This window comes from Lepidochelys kempii, chromosome 3 (genome assembly GCF_965140285.1).
Source record: "Lepidochelys kempii isolate rLepKem1 chromosome 3, rLepKem1.hap1, whole genome shotgun sequence".
Taxonomy (NCBI): Eukaryota; Metazoa; Chordata; order Testudines; family Cheloniidae; genus Lepidochelys; species Lepidochelys kempii.
The window spans coordinates 42817260-42838570 of record NC_136382.1 but is presented as its reverse complement, the minus strand read 5'-3'; positions in this window follow the sequence as shown (position 1 = coordinate 42838570).

The window sequence follows — 21311 nt, the reverse complement described above, 5'->3', positions numbered from 1 at the left end:
TTGTCTTAGAGTAAATATACATTTCCCACTCTTTCCATGCTGAATACATCTCAACATTTTAACTTTCTAGCTGAGACCAAAGATTCCAGTTTCCAGCTGAAAAGTTAAAACTTCAGCAAAGTTATAAGAAACTGAAAATAACTCTCTAAAATGGAAATGCTTGGGCAACCTTAATACAGTCATAACTTCATGTTCCACCTATGAATAACCAACCTAAGAGAGACATGAACCGGTATTGCCTGTTTGTGCTTATGAAACAACTTTGATTAAACATGACCTTCTGAAAATATGTAATGTAATTATTACCAGGAGAGGGGGAATGACTACTACAACTATGAAAAATGGCAGGAAGTTATATTCTTCATCTTGGATATAAATACAAGATTTATATATTTTTTTCTGTTGTAAGATATTAAAAGTGATAACACTTCATATGTGAATTGTGAATCATGTTAAGAATATAAAGAAATACTGTGTTCACTTAGGTTCCCTCTTATACATCATAAACAATACTTTTTAACATTTCCCAAATTAGTTTCCAATATAACTTGAAGTAAATAGATTTATTACTACTTTCTTGCTCTGTAAGTTATTAAAATGATAATACCTTATACTGTATATGACATTTGAAATGTAAGGAAACAGCATGTTTTGTTGATAGGAGTCTCATATTTTTCACATATTAGATTTTCATACAGCAGCATGTTCCCACATTTGTTATAGCAAACAGTTTATATTGCATTTCCTAACATAATACTTCATACGCGACACATCACAAATGTAAAGAAGCAAGGTGCATGACTTCTTGGATCTGTCTGGATGTTGAATATTTCATTTGTAGAGAACCTGATGGATAGAAGCAAAGCACCTTTTTGATTGTTTATCTATTAGCAGAGTTGAAAGATAATGCTATCCATCCCGTGCTCATCCCCTTTGCATTTTCATGTCTAATTCCAGAAAAAAACTGCACAATATTGGCATGTCCATTTAAATTGATTCTAGACTAGGTTACTGAATGTACCAAGGAACAACATGTTCACTATCTGTAGCTCTCATATAAGATTTGCAAATTCAATATAATTAACATTCGCAGTATGACTAATCATGTCATGGCTATTAAAGATGTTGTTGGATTGTGCCCATAGTAAGTGGTGATAAGAGCAGCATTACTGTCTGATGAGCACTAGTAGATGTGTTTGGGGAAAGTAATTTGTGATTCCTTTTTTAAAAAGCTGGATCATCCTGCCTTTGAGCTCAATGGGACTATTCAGGGTGATGCTTACATGGTCTGTACAACAGAAGGCACTCCTTACGCCTAGTCCCTGTTTTGTCATGGTCATGTTAGATGGGGCCACAATATAACTCTAGGATAATAATCACAAGTAGACAATGTAAGTTACATATTGTACCCAGTATCAGCTCAGAAAAACACAGGCACTATTCTGATGACACAGGGAAATGTGTTAGAACTGAAGCTTGTTCTGATCCAGGTTTTACAGACTTTCTTCTTGCTGGCTCAACCAAACCACTGGATATTAAATTAGCACTAGTGATATCTAAGAGGGAGTAGGCAACAGATTAACAAAAGTCACTGATATTACTGAACTGAGAAGATTTCAGACAGTAGACAGGACAAAGAAATAGGGATCAGAAAAGATTGGAAGGGTAGTCATAAAATAACGAAATGAGATTCAACTGGATACCACATTATCCAGTTGAAATATTCGGACAATTTTGAGAAATTCAGTTAAGGGAACAAAACTGATCAAGAGGCTGCAGGATTTGACTTTGGAAAAAAATGAAAAGTTTGTGCAACAGATTTTTTTTAGGCAGTGGAAGAGTCTCCCAAGGGAAGATTCCCAAGAAAATTCACAATACCCTGTGGCGCTTATATTAGGCTGGACCATGTATTTGAAAATATACTGTAGGGAACCCATCCTTTGTTGGCAAGGTGATTTCTGGTTGACCTTACAGATCCCTTCCATCTCTTCCTGGATTTTAATCTGTTTATAGAGCCAAATTTACTTTGTGCCATTCTTGGAAGATAACAGACATAGAAGACCAAATTCTGCTCTTAATGTATGCAAACATAAATCTGGAGTAACTCCACTGAAGGCAATGAAATTACTCTGGATTTATACGAGTGTAACTGAAAGTGGCTTTTGACCTAAACAGATGTGTGATGTTTATTGTGACACACCTACAAACTCACTGTAGTGCAACCACATTCTGTAATTCATTGAATGGTGATTGTCAGCCAGTACTGGAGCACCACCAACTTTCTTGAAGACCAGGGTCCCCACCGGTGGGTTCCTGTTGAAGAGGATTCTTGCGGGGATTATATCTGCCAGCTGATCCCCTGATGTTCTTGGCTAGGGGGGAAGGGAATCCTCCTTTTATTAATATTTATTTCAATTGTCCAGGCCTATCCATGGCACTAGACTCTCTACATATTTTATAAGATAATACAGACTGCTATTAATGTGATTCTTTACATCCTTTACTACGAGACCAAATCAGCTTATAAATTCATACATAATTTATAAGGAAAATCTGTATCAAATGCATACTTCTCCAGTTTTGATTAAAGATTAAAACAGATGTAGTTCTCTGATATAAATAAGAATCTGATTTCATAATCACGATTCATAAACAGTCCTGATTGTCTCGAATTTATACAGTATTCAGAACAATCCATTAAGCTGACAGAAGCTCCAAGTAGGAAATGACCAGATGCATAAAAAAAAGTATCTTTAATATTTTCTAGGTAAGCAAAAGTAGCTGAAAAATCAAAAGCAAATTACAAATTACCATCTTTAATGATCAGACTTGATAAGTGGAACAAGATGATGAAATTAAATGAAATAATGTAATAAAAACTCTGGCAGCAAGATATCATATCAGCTATAATTTCATAACAGCCCTGGCAGGGAAAATATAGAATTATGATAATTAATCCCTGAGATAACAAAAGCATTTATTAACATCTCCATATCCTCTTATTGATCAGGGAACTCAGCTTAGTGATAGTAGGCAGACAATACAAAGAAGCCTTGTTAACAGGTACAAAAGCTTATCAAACAATAAATTAAAAGATAATGCATAGTAATACCCAAGGTGTTTACTTTTGAGGATGGTAGTATTGCATTATTTATCAGCATTAATTGCCAGAGCAGAAGCAATACCCAACACGCTTCTAAAACTAGTTAATAAAATGTCAGTCTTACTAGAATTTATCTTCATAAAAATTCTTCACCATTCAGACATTAATATCACCCAAACAATCAGTCAAGACTGAGACAGCTCTAGTATAATTAGATGGAAGTCCTGGAGAAATGTTCCTTCCACATACCAATGGAATCCTAAATCATATTGAGAGGTAATAGATTTCAGTGGCTCATATGCCACAGGTAAACAATAATTCCTGAACTGAATACCACTGAAGTTTAACTATAAAAGTTAGAAAATTTAAATATAAACCTAGAGAAATTATAAATGTGTTAAAATGAAAATATCACAGAATTTGGGAAGGACAAAAATATCCAGTAAAAGATAAGACAAGGGAGCACTGCCCTTTTATACCATCTGAGAAACTGGTCCATAACATGTAATAATAAGAATTGTATATTATTGGATAGAGACTTAGCTATGTATGTTCTTTACAGAGACAAATTGGATGAGATAATATCTTTTATTGGACCATGGTGAAAGAGATAAGCTTTTGAGCCTACAAAGAGCTCTCCTTCAAGTCTGGAAACGGTATTCAGACATACACAGCTAAATACAAGGTGGGACAGATAAGAAGTCAGCACATGTTGCAAGAAACCACGCCAGGTGAAGTGGGCAGTTAACACCTCTACAATCATAGAGTTTCATTGTAATGCATTTCAGACTGCTGTAATGAGCCATCAGTCCAGTGTGTTTATTACAGCCATGTTTTTTGTTGCCTAGCAGAATTCTGAGTTTAATTTCCTCAAGCTCGTCTTTTGAGGATAAGGACTGAGAGGTCAGATATGGAATAATCTTTTTGTGAAAAGTGTTTGGCTACAGGTGATTCAGTGTTGTCTTTTAGCATTTTTCTGTTTGAGTTCATTTGAGAATTCAGTGATTGTTTAATTCTTTACAGACACATAAAAAGATAGTCCTCATCTTTATCGTAGACTAAGATGAGAACAGGAGAACATGGTAACATAAGTGGTGATCAGAAAACTAGAAAACACAGGCGAAGACAATACACATGTTTAATAAGCAAGAGAGTAACTTCATGTGGGTAGGCAGTGGTTCATTCAAAGAAACTCAATAATTTAAGGTTTCATAGTAACAGCCGTGTTAGTCTGTATTCGCAAAAAGAAAAGGAGTACTTGTGGCACCTTAGAGACTAACCAATTTATTTGAGCATAAGCTTTCGTGAGCTACAGCTCACTTCATCTGTATGCATCCGATGAAGTGAGCTGTAGCTCACGAAAGCTTATGCTCAAATAAATTGGTTAGTCTCTAAGGTGCCACAAGTACTCCTTTTCTTTTTTCAATAATTTAAGATGCAGTCAATAGAGGAGGTACTTGCTTCCCCCAACATTAGCTTGGTCAGGGCAATGGTATTCAATTGAAGACACTGACATTTCACAGAAGAAAAAGGTCGGAGCAGATTTTGGTGGAAAGAATATTTTGATGGCAAGGGATGACCTAAAGAATCCAGGGATCTGCCAATATATATATTATTTTCAAGTGCACACACATTTTTCTCTAATATCTTTACAGACACTGGTCACCTCTTCAGAATCAGTTTGCTACAGTAGATTCACCTAACACTTTATCAAACCAGACTCCTATACACAACCCTTGGCTTCCTGGTAACATGATGGGGACAGATAAAAAGGCTAGAAGTTCAGCTTCTCACTGTTGAAGAATTTTTAAAATATGACATACATGACTGGGACAAATTGATGGAATATAACTCTTTCAGTATCTGATCCAAAGCCCACTGAAATCAATGGTATTTCTTCAATGGGCTTTGGATTGGGTCTTAAAAATAAGGGAACAGCTATTCTTCACATAGCATGAGACACCATTAAATGTACAAAAGATGTATTTCACAGAAGTTCAGGCGTACAGGAAAAGACATAAAAAACAAACAATGTAAGCAATAAATGAAGAATTTAGAGACCTTTATTTTTCCCAATATGAGGAAGACAGACTATAATTAAAAATGTATTTAGTGGATATACGGAGATTGAAATTATCTGGAGAGTAGTAGTATATGCCAAGTTGAAGAAATTAGTCAGCAAAGAATATTTGAATCTTCAATCAATCCTTTAACTTCATTCTTAGTTCTGACTGAAGAAAAAAGATGGCTGCACGAGATTCTATGTGGTTTATAGAAAATGAAATAAAGTCACTAAAGAATTCTTACCCTGTACAGAGCTGAGAGAATAGGCTAGAAGCTTTAGAAGAGCTAATAAGGTGTTCCTCACTGGTTCTTAAATTGGATATTAGCATGCAGAAATAGATCCAAAAGAGACAAGGAGAAGACTGCTTTTACAGCAGAACAATGGCTGTGAAAATCTAAATTAATACCCTTTGTGTTACACAATGCACTGGTGATCTTTGAAAGGTTTATGAAGAGGGCACCGCCTGGCATGCCTCTTCCATCCAGTCGTTTATGTGGGGATGATAATCTGGTATATGCTAAATCTTTTGAGTCAGATGAGGTCTTTAACAAATGGGCTGTAATATGCTTTAAAATGTCATTTGGAAACAGCCCAAAGAAATGTGAGCTGTTTCAGAGAGAGGAGACCTACCCCAATGAGACAATCAGTGAACAAGGAATTTCCAATGACAGAAAACTGAGGCAGTACAAAGCCAACTGCTTCCAAATGATCACAGATGCAGAGAAAGTTGATTTCAGGGTTTGCCAGCATTGCAAAACTGTTGCATATGGTCAGTGAGGATGGGTGAAGACCTTTTCAGTTGGCACCAGAATGTAATTTAGCATTTGCAAATATTAAACAGGCACTTGTGTCTGTTCCTAGTTTAGTCTATCTGCATTTCAAAATGCATTTAATATAGATTGACTGGTGGCAGTTTTGGCACAAGAACAACAGTAAATAAATAAATAAAAATTATTTGCAATTACATAGTACTCTTCATCTATGGACCAAAGTTCTTTATACATGTGGGTGAGCGGTATTGTTCCTGTTCTACTGGTTCTACTGGTGGGGTAACCAAGACAAAGAGGTAAAGTGACTTGCCCAGGTCCATAGCAAGCACAGGCTGGCATGAATATCAGTTCCGTAGTGCACAGAAGGTAAAGTCATCTCTGCACAGCCAAGCCTTGCTTACACTTGGAAATTAAATTGAGTTAGAACATGACTGTGTTAGTTACCATGGTCCCTCACAATGGTATAAACTCAGGGCCACTTCCTCACTGAAGTCAGCTGACCCACAGTTATTTACCCCAGCTGAGGATCTGGCTCTCTGTGTAGACTGGAGCTGTCATGTTTACCGTTGTTGTCAAGTATCATGTGTGCCTAGGGTTAACTGAGGGTTAAGTTGTGTTTAAACTGTTAGCTGCTACAACTTCTTAGTCTTGTGTTGTAATTTCCCAGTGTAGGCAAGACCTCCATGGGGCTAAAGATTTGCAGAAGGCCTTGAACTATCCTCCACTGCCTAGTTTAATTTCACCCCCAGTGAAGAAGGAAGCCACTCCAGAGTCCAAACCATCATTGAATGCTAATTTCTGTGTTAAAGTTCTCCAACATCTTTTTCCAGAACATAGAGCTCCATCAGATTAATAGAAATTGAGGTAAAATAGTTTCCTGGAAGCTCCTATATCTACAGTTCTCACTCATGCAAAATACATTAACATATTGCATTGGGAAATCACAACACCGAAAGCGAAAATTTAAAATACTATAGACACAAAAAAACAACATCCCTCAAATCCCAGTGATGAACTACTGTACAACTGGATAGGTCAGATACATAAAAAGTATTCTCAATGCACTACTTTGTACTTCACAACTATACAATAGAATATTTTGCATTGTTATATAAATATACTGGCCAGATTAAATTGGTATAGTATATTCAGTATTAAGTTATGATGAGCGATGACTTTTTCATATTCATATAGGCAGGTTACTTTAACACATTACACTCAACTGCACCATAACCTATATTATACATTTCAGATAGTCTAAATAACTCAGAATCCTAGAATACTGAAATGTCTCTTGAGCTGACCAGTTTGACCTCGTCCACAGCTTTGTGTAAATTATGCAGGTGAAATAACTTGTAACTTTTAGGAAACAAATCATCTTTCAATGAAATTTACAACTTCTAGGATTTTTAGTAGAAATGCTGAATTATTGCAGGGTACAAAAATCAATAGCAGTTTGGTTTTCTTTTATGGCACATTTAAAGAAAGCGCTATTTCAAAGGAAAATAGGTCACCTAAATTTTGTGGCCAACAATGAATTTTTAGTTATCCAAAAGGTTGTTCTATGTTTGCATTATGCTCAGCAACTCTGAGGCCATCTAATCCAGCTAGTGAGTCACAATTATTTTGAGATTTGCCCTAAAAGAGACTTTATATTTTATGCAGTTTGAAAGGCCCATTACTAACAAAGACAGTGTGGTATCTACTAGCTGATCTGCTGTGATTTACTGTATTGTACAGAAAGAGTTTCCCTCAAAGTGTGAACCAAATAGAAAATGTTGCAGTGATATCTGCCGGAGTCTGCAGGCATGTTGAACAATAGCACCAAGAATGCTGTGTGCTGCCTCTATTCGTTTTAAGGTTTCACTCTGAAGGTTCATTAAAACTAGTTAATCAATCCAGAATTGGGTTCTAAGCCTCACTGCACAGATTGGACATAATCGGACAAATCTCAGCAGATACAAGTTGCTACAGAGATTTCCACCAGCTGATGATCTGACTCAATTTTTTATGTTCAGTAATAAGGAAATATATTATTGGACTTGTCTCTACAGATTCTGTGATGTCTATATATTTTCTACTAATTTAATATAAGCTGTTAAATATTCCCCTGCCCAAAATCCCAGCAATGAGCAAAAATACTTCTTTGCAAGATTAAACCTGACTACATAACTCTTAGCAAGGAAGTTAGAAAATAAAACAGAGTGTTTAATTTTCCACTGTTTTTCTTCATCAGTTTATGAAGACATAGTACAGTTCAAAAAGTTTACAGGAAGGTGGGCTTGGGTCAGACTATTTTTGGGGAAATAAGTCATCTTATTTTTTTTCTTATGTAAAAGTAAGAGACACTAAGGGGCTTTGTTATTTTATAATAAATCATAAGCATCTATTTCTAGAGAAAATATTATAACTTATTTCTAGAGACATTTCTCTGTAGTTGAAGTAGCTAGTTGACCTAAAGATTAGATCTCATTTGAGAACTAATGAATTTGATTTGTTGTTAGGCTGCATATTTTATGATGGTGCTGGCATAGCAGCACTGTTGATCCCATCACAGAACATTTGGAGCTGTGAAACCAATATTGCATTGCTTCATAAAACACAAACATCCACAGCAAGTAAAGGGGAGAGCAAAAGAATTGGAGGCTAGAGGTAAACATGTAGAATGTCAGCAATAGGGACTGAAATTCAGGCTCACCATTATGTGGTCTGTGTAAGAAGAGTGTAAGGAGGCTTCTCACTCTGTTGGGCTCAATCATTCCTAAAATTACATGGCAATAGGCACTCCGTTGTTCATGCCATTAAGTGGGGCTCTTCATTTCCCCCTTAATGTCATTCCTGCACAAAAAAAAAAAAAGCAATCAGACAGCCATAGTGATGGTTTCTGATTGCTGGTGCTTTAAGACACTAAAACGTTCACAGGAGAGATGTGGTAACTCAGACTTCTGTCCTGTGTTTTATTTTCTGAAACAAAAATTTTAAGATGACAGTAAAATGTATTACTAAAATATATTGGTGATGAGCAACTTGGCATTGAACTCTCTTATTAGCTGCCATGTTGCAGCCTTTGCTTTTCACATAATGACAAAGTACTGCGTAGGTTATAAGCAATAGAAAACAGGTTTGTAATGTTTACATTTATCAACATAGTAAGATAGTTGCTTACTGTTAGGGGGCTTATTCCTTCACCCACTTACTTCCCTGGTCCTTCTCGCATGAACAGAGAGCAACAATACCCGAAGTCCAAAGGTGCAAACAATTTGATGTTTATTGGGGTGAACTTCCAGCAAACATGATTCCAGTTTCCTTCCTTAGTATCCTCCTTCCCAGCTCTGACACCACAGAGCCTTACACCTGTGACCCTGTTCCCATTCCTGCCCTTAGCAAAACATGATTCCAATTTTCTTACCCCCATTCCCTGTTCCCATTTCCCCCTTTAGCAAAACATGATTCCAATTTCCTTACCCCATTCCCTGTTCCCATTTCCCCCTTTAGCAAAACATGATTCCAATTTCCCCACCCCCATTCCCTGTTCCCATCTCCCCCACCCACACACCCACCCCTTCACTTCCTGTTTGACTGCAGACTATATAGTAAAACTTGAGTTCTGCTTAGCTATACCTTAACCAATCATTTTCCTGAAATTTAACTAACCAATCCTAACATGATTATGTAACCAATTATATCCCACCACCTTAATTAGTTTACACCCAGCAAAATTAATTATACAGCAGACAGGAACAATCACAGAACCAGACAGAGATTATACAGACAAACAATAGCAAAGTGGGAACTATAATGACAAAACAATACAGAAGTGAGGATTTCACATCCCAGCTATTGATAAGTGAGTTCTTGCCAGACAGGATGCTATCAAACTAAGTTTCCTTTTATATTTTCTAGGCACTTCCCTTTCTCTGGAGGTGATAGGCATTATCAGGACAGGATTGTATTCCTAACAGCCCAACAGCACCTTATTTCAATGTGACTGGTTTGGAATGTGAGGATGTGACCATTCGCTTCCCAGTTTATGGCTGCCTCTGCTGCTTAGCCAAAGACCTTAGCCTAAGCACAGGGCCTCAAACTGTCATAGTAAGAGAAGGCCCTTACACCGGCAGACAGTGATTTTGATTCTTTCTTTTGTACCTCTATAACTAGCCAAGTGATAAGAATACACCTAAATTCTTAGAGTATAGGCCTTTACAGACAGGCCTGAATATCTATATCCTAACACTTACAATCCCAGGAACAATTCATATATATATATATATATATATATATATATATATATATATATATATATATATATATATATATATATATATATATTAGCTGTTCAATAAATACTCTTTCATACAATCAATCATAGAATCATAGAATCATAGAATATCAGGGTTGGAAGGGACCTCAGGAGATCATCTAGTCCAATCCCCTGCTCAAAGCAGGACCAATCCCCAATTTTTGCCCCAGATCCCTAAATGGCCCCCTCAAGGATTGAACTTTCAATTAGTCTTATGACACAAAGTTATCTTGGTGCTAACAGTAGCAGGTAGTACTAAAATATTCTTTTCTAAACAATGTTTTTATTATAACTTTACATATTATATCACATACGGTGAAAATATATTGTTGTCGAAAGGTTTGGTAATCTGTAGCTGTTCTTTTGACTCCTACATTGGCCATTCATTAAATATCAGTGCCATTTCTTGTTTTGGTTATGTCTGTTTGGAAGGGATTGGCAGTTTAAGCATATTCAGAGAGTCTTTTCTAGTGACAGGTTTAGAGTAGCAGCCATTAGTCTGTATCCACAAAAAGAACAGGAGTACTTGTGGCACCTTAGAGACTAACAAATTTATTAGAGCATAAGCTTTCGTGGGCTACAGCCCACTTCATCGGATGCATAGATGGAACATATAGTAAGAAGATAAATATAGATAGATTAGATAGATAGATTAGATAGATATACATACATACAGAGAAGGTGAAAGTTGCCATACAAACTGTAAGAGGCTAATTAATTAAGATGAGCTATTATCAGCAGGAGAAAAAAAACTTTTGTAGTGATAATCAAGATGGCCCATTTAGACAGTTCACAAGAAGGTGTGAGGATACTTAATACAGGCAAATAGATTCAATATGTGTAATGACCCAGCCACGCCCAGTCTCTATTCCCAAGTTAATGGTATCTAGTTTGCATATTAATTCAAGCTCAGCAGTTTCTCATTGGAGTCTGTTTTTGAAGCTTTTCTGTTGCAAAATTGCCACCCTTAAATCTTTTACTGAGTGGCCAGAGAGATTGAAGTGTTCTCCTACTGGTTTTTGAATGTTATGATTCCTGATGTCAGATTTGTGTCCATTTATGCTTTTGTGTAGAGACTGCCTGGTTTGGCTAATGTACATGGCAGAGGGTCATTGCTGGCACATGATGGCATATTTCACATTGGTAGATGTGCAGGTGAATGAGCCCCTGATGGCGTGGCTAATGTGAATAGGTTCTATGATGGTGTCACTTGAATAAATATGTGGACAGAGTTGGCATCAGGCTTTGTTGCAAGGATAGGTTCCTGGGTTAGTGTTTTTGTTGTATGGTGTGTGGTTGCTGGAGAGTATTTGCTCCAGGTTAGGGGGCTGTCTGTAAGTGAGGACTGGTCTGTCTCCCAAGATCTGTGAGAGTGAGGGATCATTTCTCAGGATAGATTGTAAATCTTTGATGATGCACTGGAGAGGTTTTAGTTGGGGGCTGGAGGGACAGCTAGTGGCATTCTGTTATTTTCTTTGTTGGGCCTGTCCTGTAGTAGGTGACTTCTGAGTACTCTTCTGGCTCTGTCAATCTGTTTTTTCACTTCAGCAGGCATTCATTATACATATGCTCTCTTACACTGAGGTGCAGGACAGCATGATTATTCTGATGGGTGGGAATGTGATGAGTGTTGCCTATGGTCACTGCTGATCCAGTTAACTATATGTGTGGAATACTAATTTGTGATTAGCAATGCCTGGACTGACTGTACCTTATTGGAAATCATGGCTATCAACAGCATGGTTTATTGCATAGTTTAATATTACCTATGCACCTGCAACTGTGATATCTAAATATCAAACATAATTTTGTTTAAAGTAACACGTCTTAGTGGACATGTTTCTCCTTCACCTCAAGGTTGCAGGCATTCAGTATTGTTTGCTGATCTTTGTATGGAAGTAATACAGTATTTTAAAAAGGCTTATGAAACAGATGTTTAGGCTAACAGAGGGAGTTTGCCTGGGAGTTCACCGAGGAGAGCCCACTGAGGCTTACATCTTGCCAGCTTCTCTGAGTAGTTACTACAACTCCTGAGGAAGCTCGTAGAAGGAGGATAATATGGATGGGGAGCGTTCAGCTGTTGTGACCTGCACTGGATGTGCCATGTTTGTCTTTCTTCCACAGGACAGAAGTGACTTTGTCTGTACAATGTGCAAACTGGTCTCCATATTGGAAGAGAAGGTTCAAGGTCTGGAGAAACAAATATCGACCCTGCATTGCATAAGAGAAGCTGAAGATTTCCTGGACGGACGTCAGGATATGCTTCTACGGGCACAATGTTCTGAAGATTCAGAGCAGGCCGCACAGCGGGGAGAGGAGAATGGTGAAAAAATTTGGCAGCATGTGACCTCCAGAAGAAGAAAGGGGATTGTCCATGTACCAGCAGCGCAGATACAGGTAAGCAACCATTTTCATGTTCTCTCCACAGGTACTAATGCGGAGAGTGGACTAGATGATACATCTGAGGGAAGGGAACAGAAGGAGACTCCGCTGATTGGAAGGCATGAGATGCACTGTCCTAGGGGTGGGGGTTCCACAATCACTGCTCTGAAGAGGAGGAAGCGGGTGGTGGTGGTCGGGGACTCTCTCCTCAGGGAGACTGAGTCAACTATCTCACGCCCCGACGGGGAAAATCGAGAAGTCTGCTGCTTGCCAGGAGCTAGGATTCACGATGTGACGGAGAGACTGCCGAGACTCATCAAGCCCTCGGATCACAACCCCTTCCTGCTTCTCCACGTGGGCACCAATGATATTGCCAAGAATGACCTTGAGTGGATCACTGCGGACTATGTGGCTCTGGGAAGAAGGATAAAGGAGATTGAGGCGCAAGTGGTGTTTTAATCCATCCTGCCCGTAAAAGGAAAAGGCCTGGGTAGAGACGGTCGAATCTTGGAAGTCAACGAATGGCTACGCAGGTGGTGTCAGAAAGAAGGCTTTGGATTCTTTGATCATGGGATGGTGTTCCATGAAGGAGGAGTGCTAGGCAGAGACAGGCTCCACCTAACGAAGAGAGGGAAGAGCAACTTTGGAAGCAGGCTGGCTAACCTAGTGAGGAGGGCTTTAAACTAGGTTCACCGGGGAAAGGAGACCAAAGCCCTGAGGTAAGTGGGGAAGTGGGATACCAGGAGGAAGCACAAGCAGGAGCACGCAAGAGGGCAGGGCTACTGCCTCATACTGAGAAAGAGGGACGATCAGCGAGTTATCTCAAGTGCCTATACACAAATGCAAGAAGCCTGGGAAAAAAGCAGGGAGAACTAGAAGTCCTGGCACAAACAAGGAATTATGATGTGATTGGAATAACAGAGACTTGGTGGGGTAACTCACATGACTGGAGTACTGTCATGGATGGATATAAACTGTTCCGGAAGGACAGGCAGGGCAGAAAAGGTGGGGGAATTCCACTGTATGTAAGAGAGCAGTATGACTGCTCAGAGCTCGGGTATGAAACTGCAGAAAAACCTGAGTGTCTCTGTATTAAGTTTAGAAGTATGAGCAACAAGGGTGATGTCATGGTGGGAGTCTGCTATAGACCACTGGACCAGGGGGATGAGGTGGACGAGGCTTTCTTCCGGCAACTCATGGAAGTTATTAGATCGCAGGCCCTGGTTCTCATGGGAGACTTCAATCACCCTGATATCTGCTGGGAGAGCAACACAACAGTGCACAGACAATCCAGGAAGTTTTTGGAAAGTGTAGGGGACAATTTCCTGGTGCAAGTGCTGGAGGAACCAACTAGGGGCAGAGCTCTTCTTGAGCTGCTGCTCACAAACCAGGAAGAATTAGTAGGGGAAGCAAAAGTGGATGGGAACCTGGGAGGCAGTGACCATGAGATGGTTGAGTTCAGGATCCTGACACAGGGAAGAGAGCAGCAGAATACAGACCCTGGACTTCAGAAAAGCAGACTTTGACAACCTCAGGGAACTGATGGGCAGGATCCCCTGGGAGAATAACATGAGGGGGAAAGGAGTTCAGGAGAGCTAGCGGTATTTTAAAGAATACTTATTGAGGTTACAGGGACAAACTATCCTGATGTGTAGAAAGAATAGTAAATATGGCAGGCGACCAGCTTGGCTTAACAGTGAAATCCTGGCTGATCTTAAACACAAAAAAGAAGCTTACAGGAAGTGGAAGATTGGACAAATGACCAGGGAAGAGTATAAAAATATTGCTCGGGCATGCAGGAATGAAATCAGGAAGGCCAAATCACACCTGGAGTTGCAGCTAGCAAGAGATGTTAAGAGTAACAAGAAGGGTTTCTTCAGGTATGTTAGCAATAAGAAGAAAGTCAAGGAACATGTGGGCCCCTTACTGAATGAGGGAGGCAACCTAGTGACAGAGGATGTGGAAAAAGCTAATGTACTCAATGCTTTTTTTGCCTCTGTCTTCACGAACAAGGTCAGCTCCCAGACTACTGCACTGGGCAGCACAGCATGGGGAGGAGGTGACCAGCCCTCTGTGAAGAAAGAAGTGGTTCGGGACTATTTAGAAAAGTTGGACAAGCACAAGTCCATGGGGCCGGATGCGCTGCATCCGAGAGTGCTAAAGGAGATGGTGGATGTGATTGCAGAGCCATTGGCCATTATCTTTGAAAACTCATGGCGATTGGGGGAGGTCCCGGCCGACTGGAAAAAGGCTAATGTAGTGCCCATCTTTAAAAAAGGGAAGAAGGAGGATCCTGGGAACTACAGGCCAGTCAGCCTCACCTCAGTCCCTGGAAAAATCATGGAGCAGGTCCTCAAGGAATCAATTCTGAAGCACTTAGAGGAGAGGAAAGTGATCAGGAACAGTCGGCATGGATTCATCAAGGGGAAGTCATGCCTGACTAATCTAATTGCCTTCTATGACGAGATAACTGGCTCTGTGGATGAGGGGAAAGCAGTGGATGTGTTGTTTCTTGACTTTAGCAAAGCTTTTGACATGGTCTCCCACAGTATTCTTGCCAGTAAGTTAAAGAAGTATGGGCTAGATGGATGGACTACAAGGTGGACAGAAAGCTGACTAGATTGTCGGGCTCAACGGGTAGTGATCAATGGCTCCATGTCTAGTTGGCAGCCGGTATCAAGTGGAGTGCCCCAAGGGTCAGTCCTCGGGCCGGTTTTGTTCAATATCTTCATTAATGATCTGGAGGATGGTGTGGATTGCACCCTCAGCAAGTTTGCAGATGACACTAAACTGGGAGGAGAGGTAGATACACTGGAGGGTAGGGATAGGATACAGAGGGAGCTAGACAAATTAGAGGATTGGGCCAAAATAAATCTGATGAGGTTCAACAAGGACAAGTGCAGAGTCCTGCACTTAGGATGGAAGAATCCCATTCACCGCTACAGACTAGGGACCAAATGGCTAGGCAGCAGTTCTGAAGAAAAGGACCTAGGGGTTACAGTGGACAAGAAGCTGGATATGAGTCAACAGTGTGCCCTTGTTGCTAAGAAGGCCAATGGCATTTTGGGATGTATAAGTAGGGGCATTGCCAGCAGACTGGGGGACGTGATTGTTCCGCTCTATTCGACATTGGTGAGGCCTCATCTGGAGTACTGTGTCCAGTTTGGGGCCCCACACTACAAGAAGGATGTGGAAAAATTGTAAAACGTCCAGTGGAGGGCAACAAAAATGATTAGGAGACTGGAACACATGACTTATGAGGAGAGGCTGAGGGAACGGGGATTGTTTAGTCTGCGGAAGAGAAGAATGAGGGGGGGGATTTGATAGCTGCTTTCAACTTCTGAAAGGGGGTTCCAAAGAGGATGGATCTAGACTGTTTTCAGTGGCAGTGGATGACAGAACAAGGAGTAATGGTCTCAAGTTGCAGTGGGGGAGGTTTAGGTTGGATATGAGGAAAAACTTTTTCACTAGGAGGGTGGTGAAACACTGGAATGCGTTACCTAAGGAGGTGGTGGAATCTCCTTCCTTAGAAGTTTTTAAGGTCCGGCTTGACAAAGCCCTGGCTGGGATGATTTAGTTGGGGCTTGGTGCTGCTTTGAGCAGGGGGTTGGACTAGATGACCTCCTGAGGTCCCTTCCAACCCTGATATTCTATGATTCTATGATTCTATGTCTTATACTTTGGAACATAATCAGGCTAGTACTCAACTTGATTCCACCTCATAAGGAGCTCCAAAGTCAAGGTCATGCTGATAAGGATACTCTACCCCGTGTACTTGAGAAACTAAGCCTGGATCTCTCTGGCTTATAGAGCATACCTGTTTCAGTGGTCTGTGAATGATGTCAGCTAGATCAGTTCCTATTGGTTGCCTTTACAGGTTAGGACCAACAATTGGAACTCTGTGTGGATGTGAAAGGGGAGCCAATGTCTTCATGTCAGTCTTTGTTGTTAAAGAGGAAAGCTTCAGCATGATGCACCAGTTGCTTCTTCTGTGTGGTCATTTTCTTCCCTAAGCAGAATGATTTATATAACCTAACCTGATGGTAACATAGCTCAGAATTGTGTGCTGTGCTCAGCTACTGTGACCCTTTCATTTTATGTTGTGAATGCAGGTTTGTGGAGAGGTTTTAGGCAAAACAGGAATTCAGCTAATAGGGTACATGTTTTACAGTGTGTAATCAGAATATGCCAGAATATAGCCATTAGTGCCACTTTCTGCCTGTTGATCTAGCAACAAACACATGACATCTTTATCTGTAATCATACATGCATCTGTGAATCCTCACAGTGCATACAGCCTTCATAATTGCAGGTCACTTACAGCACGTATCATGGCACTTAATATTTGTCCATGCCACCCTGCTATTTGCAAGTTTGAGTATACAGGTTCATAGATGATAAGGGACCATTGTGATCATCTAGTCTGACCTGCATAATTTAGGACACAGACTTTCCTGCATTAATTACTGTCTGAACTACAGCCTATCTTTTAGAAAAAAACATCCAGTCTTGATTTACAGATTTCCATGGATAGACAATCCACTGCAACTAATGGGAAATTATTCCAACGGTTAGTTGCCGTCATGGTTGTGCGTTTTATTTCTAGTTTGAATGTGTCTGGCTTCAACTTCTAGCCATTGAATCTATCTTTGTCTGCTAGATCGGAGAGCCTGCTATTTTTAAATATCTGATCCCCATGTAGGTACTTAATGACTGTGATTAAGTCACCCCTTAACCTTACCTTTGACCAGCTAAATAGACTCAAGGAGCTCAATATATCACTGTCAGACATGTTTTTCAATCATTTGAGCACTCTTGTGGCTTCCCTTACCAGTTTATGAACATCCTTCTTGAATTGTTGACACCTCACCTGGACACAGTTTTCCAATAGCAGTTTTAAAGAGTTAATGTAACCTCTCCTATTCCCACTCAAGATTCACCTCTTTATACATTCAAGAACAATAGCCTTTTTGGTTACAATGTCACATTGGGAGCTATTGTTCAGCTGATTATCCACCATGATCCCAAAGTCTTTCAGAGTCACTGCTTCCCAGGATAGAATCCCCCAACCCATAAATATGGCCTGGTGTGGTACTAAGTCAAATGCTTTACAGAAGTCTATTACATCAGTACTATTACCTTCACCAACCAAACTTACCTAATAAGAAAAGGTAAAGTTTGTTTGACAAGTTCCATTTTCCATAAACCTATGTTGATTGGCATTAATTGTATTAGTCTCCTTTAATTTCTTTATTAAATCGAATCCTGCATCAGCCATTCCATTATTTTGCCCAGGATTCATGTCAGGGTGACAGACCTATAATTACTCTTGTCATTCCATTTACCCTTGCAAAATGTTGACACATTAGCATTCTTCCAGTCCTCTGGAACTTTCCTAATGTTCCAAATGTCACTGAAATAAGCATTAATGGACCAATGAGCTCCTCATTCAGTTCTTTGGATGGAAGTTCGCCACACCTGCCAATGTAAAAAAGTAACTTTCAGAGCTGCTTTTTAACCTCTTCCTGAGTAACTGTTGCAATGGAAACTATTTCATCATCATAGGATATGAATACATCTGCTTTCCCCTCACCCCCAAATATGGAAAGGAAATATTGATTTCTGCATCATGCAAATGATCATTTCTGCATCATTATTGACAGTTCTACTATTTCCATTAGCAATGGACCAATGTATTTCTTAGAATTCCTTTTGTTCCAGATATGCTCAGCTGTCCATATGTGTTGTATTATTTTTCTGGAAGGGTCCTGTGTGCCTGAATTTTGCCATTCCAACTCTACCTGTGTGTATTTTTCTCCTTCAACAAACAGCATTGTGCTGTATCTGGAGAAGAGTGGAATTTATTGTACACTATTTTTGTACTCAAAACCAAAATCCATCTCCTTCTGTGACAGTCTAACTAGTAGTAAATATATCAACATGAATCTAGAGTGACATGCACCCATTCCTTCCCATCTGGAAGAATGGATTGGTTTATGGGTACTGAACAAATTGTAAAAAAATATCTACTATTTACTTGCTTTGTGACAAGCACTATGTTATGACTGGGCTACAGCATTGTCTGTTATCTTTTGATGTAGTCACTGTTAGTCTGTCAGTGGTGGCATGGCATCTTTGTTCTTATGATAATGTGCCCTTCTTCTGCTGCACCTGTAGGACAGTGTTGTGACCTAAAACCTGTGGAAAACCATCTTGAGCAGTCCAAGTAACATATTTCTGGGGAAAAGGCTCCTGTCATTTGCCAGTTTTATATAAAGAAGAGCTACAGTACTCAACAATGTGTGGACAATGTAGTCAGAAGAGGGCCTGAAACATAAGCCCTTCTATCAGAGGCCTGGTATGAGGCCTGAGGCCAGGGCTAAAGTAATGGTCAAAACTTGCTGGTATAAAGCAAAGTTAAGTTGAGAGCAAGAGGCAGGGCATTCTCATAGAATCTGGGCTAATATTGCAGAAACACACATTCCTAAGTAGTATTAGGCACAAGAATATATATGCAAACACATTCCAGAAGGGTGGTACCAGAACACCTCGATACCAACACATTCCCCATAACAAAAATACACTGACCCATCCTAAAGATAAGGTCAGGATGACAGCATGGCGAATAATTTTTTTTTAAATCAAATCAACAGGAACAAGGTAATGGGGTGGTGGTTAACTACGTCAGAGGGTGGCACCTAACTATGTCAGAGGGGTAATACGTAATCTGTTTGTATCTGTGTATTAAAGATGTATCTCAAAGGCAATGTCTTTGTCGGGCTCAGGGGAAAATGAAAAGTCCCGCCCTTCACTCAGCCGGTCCATTGTCATGAGCATACATGTCTTAGTGTACCTGTAACCATTGAGCTGGGGTATTAGCACCGTGCTTTGTTGGCAAAAAACCTAACCAAGTTTCTTCACTAAAAACCAAGTCAGTTCAGTTGGAGCCTGCTGTATGGGCTATCTGGCCAAACTCAGTACAGCATGCAGAGAGAACACACACATGCAGCCAAACATGTATTGGTGACTCCCAACCACTAATCTGGTAAGCAATCTGTCCTCTGTAGAAATCACAATCTAACATGGCAAAAAACTATGTGTTAGGGAACCCCCTTAACCCCTCCCAATCACACTTGCTCTTTGCTCAGAAATGCCTATCTATCCACTTTGCTGCTGTTTATCAGTAGTTCTCTGGTCACATGTAAAAAAAATAATTATCTCCTATTCATGCTCAGTGTGCACAATAGCACACAGACTGTGTTTGTATTTCCACTTGTAATCCACTCATGTCTACTGGTGTGCCAGGGTGCATTGACTTTCTTCACTTGCTTCCAGAATAATCAATCAATTGCAGAGTCATGCATTAAAGCTGGATGCCAATTATCGTTTTCAGCCTAATGTCAGGTGAACTAGTTAATGTACTCAGGAATTTTAAGAGCAGATCCACATATTGAAATTAGCCAGACTAGACTTTCTATTGTTCGGGCACAATTATCAAACGAGTTTTCCTAGCCTCGGACCTTAGCATGAACAGTAACGGTCCTGCCACTGTCTGATTTAATAATTAGTGTTCAAATCTTTCAGTCCTTGCTCAGGTGAAAACCCCAATGAAAACAATTGTAACCTCTTGAAACTGCAGGATGATCCACCTCTTTATTGGGCCTGTTTATTGACTGTACATCCATTTCTGTGGTACCTTTCGTATCTTTAATAACTATAGTCAGGACCTGGTTTTTTTGCAGCTCATCTTAAAGGTGACATTTACCAATTTAAAATCATGGAGATGAAATAGGGGGATGAAATGATCAGTTATATTACAGAAGTAGGATCACATGTGACTGAAGTGGATATGTAGCTTTAGAAAGGACTGCAGAATTTTGCCCGAACTGGGGAAGAGAAGGAACTCTGACATTTCATAGAAATCACTGCTGTAGGTGCCCTTGTAAAGAGTATGTTGTCAGGTGAGAGCTGATATATCTGTTTGTCTGTATATTAAGGCACCTGAAAATCTTTGAGTCCAGTGTTTTAAAGTCTATGGTGTAATGCTTTATTCAATTTGACACTATTTCCATTTAAATAAAACAAAATATATAAATTAATTTAGATAAAGGAGTCCAACTAATTGAATACTGTTTTCAACTTTATTTTTATTGTTTTTATAAAAATAAAAAACACATAATGAAACAAAACATATATCCCCAAGATGGAAATAGCATGTTCATTATTTGCAAAACCTGGAAAAAACAAACAGACCCCTGAATCCACAGAAGACATTCAGGGCACCAATTATTAAAGAGACTAAATAGTTAAATAAGTGAGAACATAACTAAGAGTATCAGGGACTAAAATGTACTAAACTGCACAAGTATGTGATAGTTTCATATGACCTGACAACATCATATGTTTTCCAAGCATTTCTATTAGATGGAGTCATTTTTTTTTCCTATTAATGAAATAGTAGAGAGCTCCCTAAGCAAGTTTGTGTATGAGGGATGAACTGCAGATTTCCATTTTCACAAAATAACTTTTCTGGTCACTAAAATAGTTATTGCAACCTATTTCTTAAAGTTAACTGGTAATACAGGGTTTCAGAGTAGCAGCCATGTTAGTCTGTATCCGCAAAAAGAAAAGGAGTACTTGTGGCACCTTAGAGACTAACAAATGTATTTGAGCATAAGCTTTCGTGAGCTA